Below are 10,775 nucleotides of genomic sequence, written 5' to 3' on the forward strand. Positions count from 1 at the left end.
TTAAATGCTCCCTATATTCACATATGTCAAAATTCAATAAGACCAACGAGGTTATTTTAAACATAGAACTTGTTTCACTTCAGGACCATATCCTGTTTACCAATAAGGTTAGGTTATAAAGAACAAAACTACACTCACAGGCTTTTAACTTTACACAGAAGCTCAGCTGAAATGAGATAACATAAAAATATATACTACTAACAACCCAGCAACATACCTAAGAATGTCAATGCCTAATATCATGAGAGTGAGCTTTAAGGATGAAGCTACTATTAGAAAGCTTTCTTCCCTAGGACCGGATATATGACTTGCTATTCCTAAAATAGGAATCTTGCACTTGTTTTTCAGGCTTCCTGTGGATATAGACTTATTTTGCATCCCTGGGAGCTGCTGTCATCACTACTGTGTCCAATCCCAGAGGATGAAACCTCCGAGTCGTAATCTGCATCCTGCTCTTTTTCCCATCCTCATCTTCCTCAGGGAATCGTCTGGTCATCAGCAAGAACTGGTGAATTGCCTCCTCCGCTGAGTGTGTCATCTTGGACACACACACCTCAGTGTCTTCTTCATTCAGATGGCTCTGCAAGAAGAGGTGAAAGCTGCTGCCTAGCAGCAGGAGTGCGTGCTGCAGGATTAAGTCTTCCAAACCTTGGTGACACTCATCCACGTGCTGGCGACTGTTCATGTTGCAAAAGAGGTTTTTAGATGGAAGTTTGGGCAGTTGTACCAGCAGGGCATTACTCTCAGCCTCTGCCTCAGTCACACCAACTCTTGGCTTCTTCTTCGCACACAGAACATCTTTATTGTGAAACCCAGGCTATTAGTATGAATGCAGATCTCATAGTCTTTGCAAGAAAGCCAGAGATCCTCCCCCTGGATCCTGGGATCTCTGATGCAAACACTCACAAATTCCTCTTTCTGCTGCTCTGGAAACATCTTCAGCACAGAACACAATCAACCTGCTTGCTGGAGGGCTTCCTGCAGGAGGAACTGCCCTGGAGCACCCCTGGCTTGTCTTAACTCCTCTGTGTTACACTTGCCACATGTACCTATGCAGATTGAATGCAATCACCATCAAATCATCCATGATCTTCATAAATCCAAACAAAACAGTCATAAAATTCACATGGAAGAACAAAAGACTCTGAGTAGATGAGCAGAATTGAAAGGAGCAAACCCGGAGGTATCATAATACCAGATGGTAGACATCCTACATGGCTGTGATAACTAAAACAACAGGTATTGGCATAAAAACAGCTGTACTAGTAGAACAGAATGGAGATCCCAGAAATGGATCCACATGTTTACCACTTGATTATTGCAACAGGTACCAAAAATATACCAGAAAAAGGACAGTCTATTCAATAAGTAGTGTTGGGAAAACTGGGTATCTCTATGCAGAAAACTGATGATTGATCCCTGCTTCTCCCTCTACAACCATAACTCAAGGTGCCTCAAAAGCCTAAATTTAAGACCTGAAACTATGACACTAATAAAAGAAAATATAAGGCATTGGCACAGGCAATGATTCTTTTATAAAACCATGGGATAATGCCAAACAAAAAGCTCCTACAGTAAAGGAAATAATCCAAAGGGTTAAGAGACTACTGAAAATGGAATAAAATATTTGCACCCCTATGCATCTGATGAAGAATTAACGTCCAGAACATATAAGGAACTCAGAAGACTCATGAGCTAAAAAACAAATAATGCAGTTAAGAGGTGGTTAAAGGGTCTGAATTGACATTTCTGAAAAGAATTACAAATGACCAACAAATTTAGGAAAGCAATCGCTATATCATTAGTCATGAGGCAAATGCTAAGCAAAACCACTGTGAGATATCATATCACTCAACATAAAATGGCTATTATCAAAAAGAAAGTTAAATTAAAACAAATGTTGGTGAGGATATGGAGAAAAAGGAACACGTATAACACTGCTGATGGGAATGAAAATTAATACAGTCATAGAAAACAGGATAGCGTCCTCAAAGGCATAAAAGATCTACCATGTGTCCAGTTAACCCATTTCAGAGTATATATTCGAAGGAAAAGAAATCGCATATATAAAGAGATACCTGCACTCCCACATTCATTGCAGCACTATTTACAATAGCTAAGATATGGAATCGACCTACATGTCCATTAATGGGTGAATGGATAAAGAAATGTGCTTTATATGCACAGTGGAATGTTATTCAGCCATACGAAAGAATGAAACCCTGGCACTTGCAGCAAAATAGATGGGGATGGAGATAATTATGTTAAGTGGAATAAAAGCCAGACATATAAGGACAAATACTGTATATTCTCTCATATGCAAGAGCTTTAAAAATGTTGGTCTGAATTTAAACTTGGGATTACTGGGGGTGGGAGATTGATTAAAATAAAATCAGAAGTAGCAAGTTCTAGTGTTCCACAGTACAGTGGGTGACTATAGTGCACAATAATGTATTATACAATGCAAACAGAATTTAAGGAGAGGAGATAACAAACTGCAAGCAAAAAGAAAAGATAAGAACACAGAAAAGTCATTTTTCTGGCTTGATTCATTTATGCTGTGTGATGTGTTGAAATTTTGCACTGTCCTCTCAATATTGCATGTTAATCACAATGCTAAAAAGAAACAAATTGTTGGCAAGAATGCAAAGGTATTGGAATTTTTGTTGCATTGCTGATATGACTATAAAATCATGCAGTTTCTGTGGAAGGAGGTATGGGATTTCCTCAAAAGAACTTAAGCAGAGGAACCACCATATGGACTAGTAATTTCACTTACAAAATTATACACAAAAGAATTAGAATCATAACTGGAACATATATTTTGCTTTAATGACTCTGATACTCATAGTAGTATTATTTACAATAGACAAAAGTGAGAATAAATAAAATATCCACAGAGAGGAGAATAAAAATGTGATATAATATAGTGTATTATGGAATATTATTTAGCCTCAAAAATAAGTGACATTCTAAGGACCCGGCATTTGGCACAATGGTGAAGCTGCTGCTAGGGACACCTGTGTCCTATATCAGAGTTTCTGTTTTGAGTCCCTGCTCCTCTTTCCATCCATTCCAACATCATGCTAATGCCCACATTGGGACGCAGCAGGTGCTGGCTCAAATTGTTGGGTCCCTGCTATCCATGTGGGAGACTTAATTTGAGTTCCTGGCTCTTAGCTTTGTTTTGAGCTAACTCAGCTGTGTGGATATTTAGGGATTGAACCAGTTAGTGAAAGATCTCCCTCATTCTCTCTCTCTTTCTCTTTCTTTCTCTGAACCTGTCAAATAAGTGAGTAAGTAAATAAATAAACAAAAATTCTAGCATGTGTTATAACATGAAATAATATTAAAATATAATTATGATAAGTACAGTAAGCAGAAGAAATATCCGAGCTAGAAGACAAATCTTAAGAAATTTTTCAGTCAGATAAATAGAACAAGAAATTAGAAAACTTAAAATCAATGTTGGAGATTTATGGGATACTGTCAAACGACCCAACACATAGATTTTAGAAGTTCCTAAAGATGTGAAAAGAATGGACTAGAAGGCCTATTTAGTGCAATAATTACAGAAAATGTCCTCAATTTGGTGAAAAAGAAAAGGAATGTCCAAGTACAGGAAGCACATAAAACTTCTAATATACATGACCAGGCAATTTATTTACCACCACAGATTGTAGTAAAACTTTCAATAGTAAAACATAAATAAAAGTTTCTAAAATGTGCAGAATAGAAATGCCAGATTACTTTCAGAGGATGTTCCATTAGACTCACAGCTAACTTCTCATCAAACACTTTTCAGGCTAGGAGAGACATAGTCCAAGTCAACCCAGAAAACTGTTCCCTGCAAAGCTCTCATTTATGAATGAAAGTGAAATAAAGATTATATATAACAAATAGAAATTGAAATGTTCATAATACCTAAAGAAATTTACAGATTCAATGTGATCCCAATCAAAATATCAACGACATTTTTCTCAGATCTGAAAAAAATGCTGCTAAAATTCATATGGAACGCAAGACCCCAACTACCTGAAGCAATCTTAAACAATAAAAATAAAGCCATGGCAGCACAACACCACATTTCAAGATATGCTACAGGGCAAATATAATCAAAACACCTGGTACTGGCACAAAAATAGATGTGTAGACAAATGAACACATATGCATCTAAAACCAACTTATTTTTGAGAGAAGAGCTAAATCAATCACTGGAATAACGACTATCTTTTCAACAAATAGTGCTGTGAAAACTTGATCCCTGCATGCAGAAGTATAAGAATAGACCCTTACCTTACACTTTACACAAAAATCCACTCAAAATGGATCAAAGACCTAAATCTACAACCAATGCCATCAAATTTCTAGAGAACACTGAGAAAACTCTGTAAGACATTGGCATAGGCAAAGACTTCTTGGAAAAGACCGCAGAAGCACAGGCAATCAAATCCAAAATTAACAAATGTGATTACGTCAAGCTGAGAAACTTCTTCACTGCAAAGAAACACTCAGTAAAGTGAAGAGGCAACTGACAGAATGGAAAAATATGCTTGCAAACTATGCAACTGGTAAAGGGTTAGTAACCAGAATCTATAAAGAGCTCAAGAAACTCAACAACAACAAAACAAACAATACAGTTAAGAAATGGGCAAAGGACTTGAACAGACATTTTTCAAGAGAGGAAATCCAAATGGTCAACAAATACCAGAAAAAATGCTCAAGATCACTAGCCATCAGGGAAATGCAATTCAAAACCACATCAGGTTCCACCTCACCCCAGTTAGAATGGCTCTAATATAAAAATCAACAAAACACAAATGCTTGTGAGGATATAGGGAAAAAGTTACCCTGATCCCCTGACAGTAGGAATGGAAACCTTTGAAATCATTGTGGATGACAGTATAGAGATGTCTTCAGAAATCTAAATATAGGCCTAACATGATCAAGCCATCCCACTCCTGGGAATTTATCCAAAGGAAATTAAATCAGCATATAAAAGAATGATCTGTCCCCCATGTTCATTGTAGCTCAATTCACAATAGTATTGCAGCTCAATTCACAATAGCTATGACATGGAATCAACCTAAATGCCCATCAACAGTAGACTGGATAAAGAAATTATGGGATATGTACTCTATAGAATACTATAGAGCAGTAAAAACAATGAAATCTGGTCATTTGCAACAAAATGGAGGAATCTGGAAAACATCATGCTGAGTGAATTAAGCCAGTCCCAAAGGGACAAATATCATATGTTCTCCCTGATCAGTGACAACTGACCGAGCACCAAAAAGGAAGCCTGTTGAAGTGAAATGGACACAATGAGAAACAGTGACTTGATCAGCCCTTGTCCTGACTGTCAAGGAACAACTTACTACTTTATCCCTTTTAGTATTTTTTGTTGTTGTTGTACTTAATACTATTGGTTGAACTCTTTAATTAACACACAATTATTCTTAGGTGCTTAAATTTAACTGAAAAGTGATCCCTGTTAAATATAAGAGTGGGAATAAGAGAGGGAAGAGATGTACAGTTTGGCACATGTTCAATCGGACTTGCCCCAAATAGTAAAGTTAGAAACATGCCAGGGGATTCCAATTCAATCCTACCAAGGTGGCATGTACCAATGCCATCTCACTAGTCAAAGTGATCAATTTCAGTTCATAATTGATTATTATGATAGGATTACGAGTCAAAGGGATCACGTAAACAAGATTAGTGTCTGCTAATACTAACTGATATAATTAAAAAGGGGAGAATGATCCAACATGGGAATTAAAAAGGGGGGAATGATCCAACAAGGGAAGCGGGATACACAGCAGACTCATAGAATGGCAGATGTCCTAAACAGCACTCTGGCCTCAGAATCAGCCCTTAAGGCATTTGGATCTGGCTAAAAAGTAGATATTTGTAAAAATGAAGAGTGTGAATAGGAGAAGGAGAAGGAAGAAGGGTTGGAGCATGGGTGGGAGGGAAGGAAACATCACTAAGTTCTCGAATCTGTGTTGAAAGAATTAGGCAGGTTAGGTTTAAGATGGAGTTGCTTGAGCTAACTGCATATTATTCTGCTTCTGTACAAATTGGCTGGGCTTGCAATAATCTTGCAAGAAATGTGATTGCTTTCATAAGATGGCTGAGCTTGCAACATGTAACCGTTTTTAGGAACTAAAAAGGCTGAAGTTAACAGAAAATGTACCCAACCTATATCCTGTTACCACACTACAAGTTACCACACACTACATACCCGGCTTGACGACCCCTGCCCCTGCTTGCTTAAGCTAAAGATGAAAACCACAAGGCACGTACAGCATGTAACTTCTCCCTGTACCCTGTAACCATTTAAGTTACCCAATGAAATTGTAACACAGTGGAAATATGCTAATGTTGTGGTTTTAAGCCTTAAATACTCTGTGAAACTGATGATCAGGGCCGCTCTCTCTGCACTGCACTAGAGGGTGCTGTTGAGACGTCCCATTTGCAAATGAAATAAACTTCCCTCTTGCTCTTTGCATCGATTGGTGTGGAGCTCGTGTATCTGGGGGTCGATCGATTTGTGGGACACCTGCTCTGGGGGTCCTACAGTGTATGTATATGATATACATGAAACTTATATAACTAAATAAAATTTTTCAGAATCATTATGAGAAGTACAGTAAGATGTCACAAAAAGATAAACACTGTTTCCCTCTACTTACACAGAGTATGTAGAATAGTCAATTGCATAGCAAGGAAAGGATGAGTAGTGGTTTGCGGTGACTAGGAGGAAGATGAAATAAGGATATTATTTCAGACAGGCACAGAGTTTCAGCTTGGGATCATGAAAAGGTCTGAGGTAGATTGTGGTCATAGTTGCAAAACAATATGGGAGCACTTACTGCTACTGAATTGTACAGTTAAAATCGCTCAAATGTGGATCTATATGATAGATAATGTTTTACCACCATCACCCCAAAACCAACAATTCATTATGAAGCCATATGAGGTGAATAATCTGAATCTATCAGGATTAGCTAAACGTGGACATAATGAAGACATGGGCATTTGTAACTTCCAAAAATCTGAGTATGACAGCCTCAAGAAGAGCATGCAACTAAATTCCTTTCATTCAAATTTAAAAAATGGATAGGGGATTATCCTGAGTTTCATGAAGTGTGCTAAGAAGATGGTGAAAATTCCAGAGCAAACTAAATACTCTGTTGTTAGAATTGAGCACAGATCACCAACAAATGTGCAGCTTTGTCTCGGGACTGGGTTAAACATGACTGAATTCTTCTTCCTTCCTAAAATGATTCACGTTTTAAAGTGGAGTCAGACAGAATTACAGTTGGTACAGTAACCCCAGATGTGGAAAAAAATGGATCTAAAGGAAAGTAAATAAGGAAAGTATGACAAATACATGTTATATTTTACTTAAAACCTCTGTCTGTGAGTTTAGTAGTTCTAGTGAATCTGTGATACTTTATAATTCAATAGTACTCTCCCAGCAGAGCAGAAATTGATAAATGTGACTTCAGTAAGGCTATCAACAATTGATATTTGTAATGGGAAAAAATGGAAGCATTTCCCCTCTGGTACATTTCTGCAATAAATCACAACACTTAGGTCTTTGAGCAAAGAAGACAATGAATCAGCAAAAGTTATCATTAATTGTCGTACTTTTCTATGTCCCAGAAATTGCTACATTCAAACTACTTCTGCATTCCAATTTTTTCACATCAATAATATCTCTCTGATAATTCAAAAAAGTCAATCATGTCATTAATATCTGATTATTAAAGCAGTGTTACAAAGAATCAGCCAGATGTCATGTGACAGCTTTTTACTCAGGTAATTAATTACAAAATAAAGATAATTTGACTTCACAAATTTGTCTTCCATAGGAGCATCAGATTTGTATTCGTCTAAGTTCCTGTAGGTTTTAATAATGTGCATCATTAAAGAACACCAAGAGCAGACAAGATGAAAGGGAAAGGTGAAACAGAATTAATAGAGAATTGTCTTTAGATCAATGAAGGCATTCCCTTTAATACATTAAAGAAAAAATATGCAATGGTTTAAAACATTTAATGGAGATCAGGATACAAGAAAACATTTTTATTTTAAAACCAATCAGTTAATTTTAGTGTTTAAAATACAGATTTTTTTATACCTGTGTTACTATTTACTGGGTGATGAATGCTATTTGATTTGCATATTTAGCAAGAATGAAAGATATAACTGTTGAAGTACTGCATAAAAATTAACTTGAAAATACATGCTATAATTAAAATTTATTCTGCTCTAAAAAGTAGGAAGTATGGAACAATATATCATTTTGTACAACATGAACTTAGAGTTTTCAAAGTAATCAAGATCAGAATAAAAGTGTCTTCACTGAATGCCACTGTGTCACCTGCCCCTCATGTCAGCAGCCTGAAGTGGAGACCTGCACGTGCTCATCGCCTGCCTTTCCCTACGCTGCAGAACTGAAAAGAAAGGTTAGGCAGCAAGCAGTAGCTTTCTTGCAGGTCTTGAGTCCTTCTAAAGAAGGCAGAGTGTCCATGCGTTCCTCCTCTGGCAGGCGAGTGCAGCCATGACTGCGCTTGTGTGTGTGGTTCTTTCTTACGCAGACAAGCTTAGCTACACTGCGGGAAGGTTCCCTGAGAAGTGTTCAGTGCTGGGATCAAGCTCTAAACAAATCCTTCTTAGAGGAAAATTCTATGACCTGCGGAACCTTGTCAAATGCTGCTGTGATGAATATGCCATCATTTCATTAATGTTCTATTCATTTGGTTCTTTATGAGTTGCTGCCTTATTTGTCGCCAATAGCCTTTGTGCAAGGATTGTCTGTTCTCTTCTCACAGTACTGCACCTTTGCTACTTCCACCTAATCACTGAAATGTATCAGGATTTTTCTGCTTCTTAATTCATCAACAAGGGGTCTCTGATTAAGCTTTCTCATCAATCTTTGCTTGATTTCTCTCCTTTCTGCTCTCTGATCAAGACATTTCTTCAAGATATCTCTTCTCTCCAGCTTCTCTGTAGTACATCTTTGATTCATCCTTTTGTTGCACACACTTCTCAGCTAAAATAGAATGTTACAAAAACCAGTGACAGTCACACATGAATTTTATTGAAAATGAGAGATAAAGGAGAGACAGGATGGTGGTGGATGTCTAACTAACACCTAAGACACTGCTTAGGATGCCCACATCCCAATTTTGAGTGTTTGAGTTCAAGTTCTGGGTGTACTCTTGATTCCAGCTTTCTGGAATGCAGACCTTGGGAGACAGGAGTTGATGGCTCAGGTAGTGGCATCACTGCCACCTATCTGGGAGACTGGCATTGAGTTCTGGCTCTCTGCTCCAGCCTGAGCTAGTCTCAGCTGTTGCTGTCACCATTTAAGGAGTGAACAAACAGAGCAGAAGTCCCTATCTATCTATCTATCTATCTATCTATCTATCTCTTCGCCTCTAAAACAAATATAGATACATTTTAAATATTAAAAGAATAAGTTTCTGTATACTAATGTTCAAGTAGCCAAAAAAAAATTAAGAAAATTTCATTTATAATACTAGCAGCAACAGCAAAATATGTATTTTCAAAATACATAATGACATGAATTCTTAGCAAATAAGAGTAGAAAAAAAAATCCCTCAGTGTAGTAAATAGTGTGTGCCAGGGTTCGCAGCTATTATCACAGTGACGGTGGTTTTTCTCCTATGGTCAGGGCAGAAAAAAGATGTTCACTATTTTGAACATTACATTGAAGATTCTGGTGAATATAATTAGGAAAGAAATAACTGAAATAGATAAAAACAAACATTAAATCAATATTTTAAATCAACAAAATTGGATAAATATTAATCTATAAATAAACATTAGAAAAATAAAATATTATTTAACAATGATGTCACTATTTACATAGAACATCATAAGGTAATTAAAACAAAGCATAGCACAAGTAAATTTTTCAAGGTTACAAAATAAGAGGCTAATTTGTACAAATCAGTTTTGTTTTGTTTACTAGCAGCAACAGTTGAAAATGGAGTGAAATATAAATTCACTTACCATCATTATAAGCACACAAAACACTTAGGTGTGATAGAAACATCTGGCATAGCATGTAAGACACGACTTGGACACCTGCCAATTTGCATTTGAGTGCCTGAGCTTGAGTCCTATCCCACTCTTGGTTCAGCATGCTTGCGAATGTGTACTCTGTGCTTCAGTAGGTGGTGGATCAAGTGGTTGATTCCCAGACACCCACATGGGACACCCAAATTGAGTTTCAGGATCTTAGTTTCAGCCTGTCCAGGATCCAGCTATTGGAGATATTTCCATAGTGAACCAGTGGGTGGGAACTCTTTGTCCGTGTATTTCTCTACCTTTCAATAAAATAAAAAGCAATAAAAATGTGAAACATGAACATGTAATGAAAATATCATGTTGGTTATTCTTGAAATGATTTAGTAAATCGTAACTATAATTAGATAGTAGTCTAGATTCTGTTGGACTAACCAATAAAAATAATTCATAGGGGTGTATTAAAAAAAAAACAAGAAAAAGTATGATTAAAATGAAATTCTAAAACAACCTAACCTCCAACTATAATGAGGCAGGATGAGTAGAAGCAGAACAAAAACAGATGGGACAAAAAGAAAACAGAAAAATATTGGCAACTCTGTATCTGTTAAATCAACAAAAACATAGATAAAATAGAATAAACACTCATAATAAAAGAAGATATGATCAAAGCCTTTATTAAAATATGCAAAATATCCCTAAAATAA

The 10,775-nt window shown here is 36.7% G+C and overlaps 1 pseudogene; it reads right to left on the reverse strand.

Annotated features, from left to right (window-relative positions):
- Positions 1 to 344: 344 nt before the first annotated feature.
- On the reverse strand, positions 345 to 936 carry LOC133769401 (sorting nexin-10-like; annotated as a pseudogene).
- Positions 937 to 10,775: the final 9,839 nt, after the last annotated feature.

The sequence above is a fragment of the Lepus europaeus genome, chromosome 11 (assembly GCF_033115175.1).
Source record: "Lepus europaeus isolate LE1 chromosome 11, mLepTim1.pri, whole genome shotgun sequence".
In the NCBI taxonomy this organism is placed as follows: Eukaryota; Metazoa; Chordata; class Mammalia; order Lagomorpha; family Leporidae; genus Lepus; species Lepus europaeus.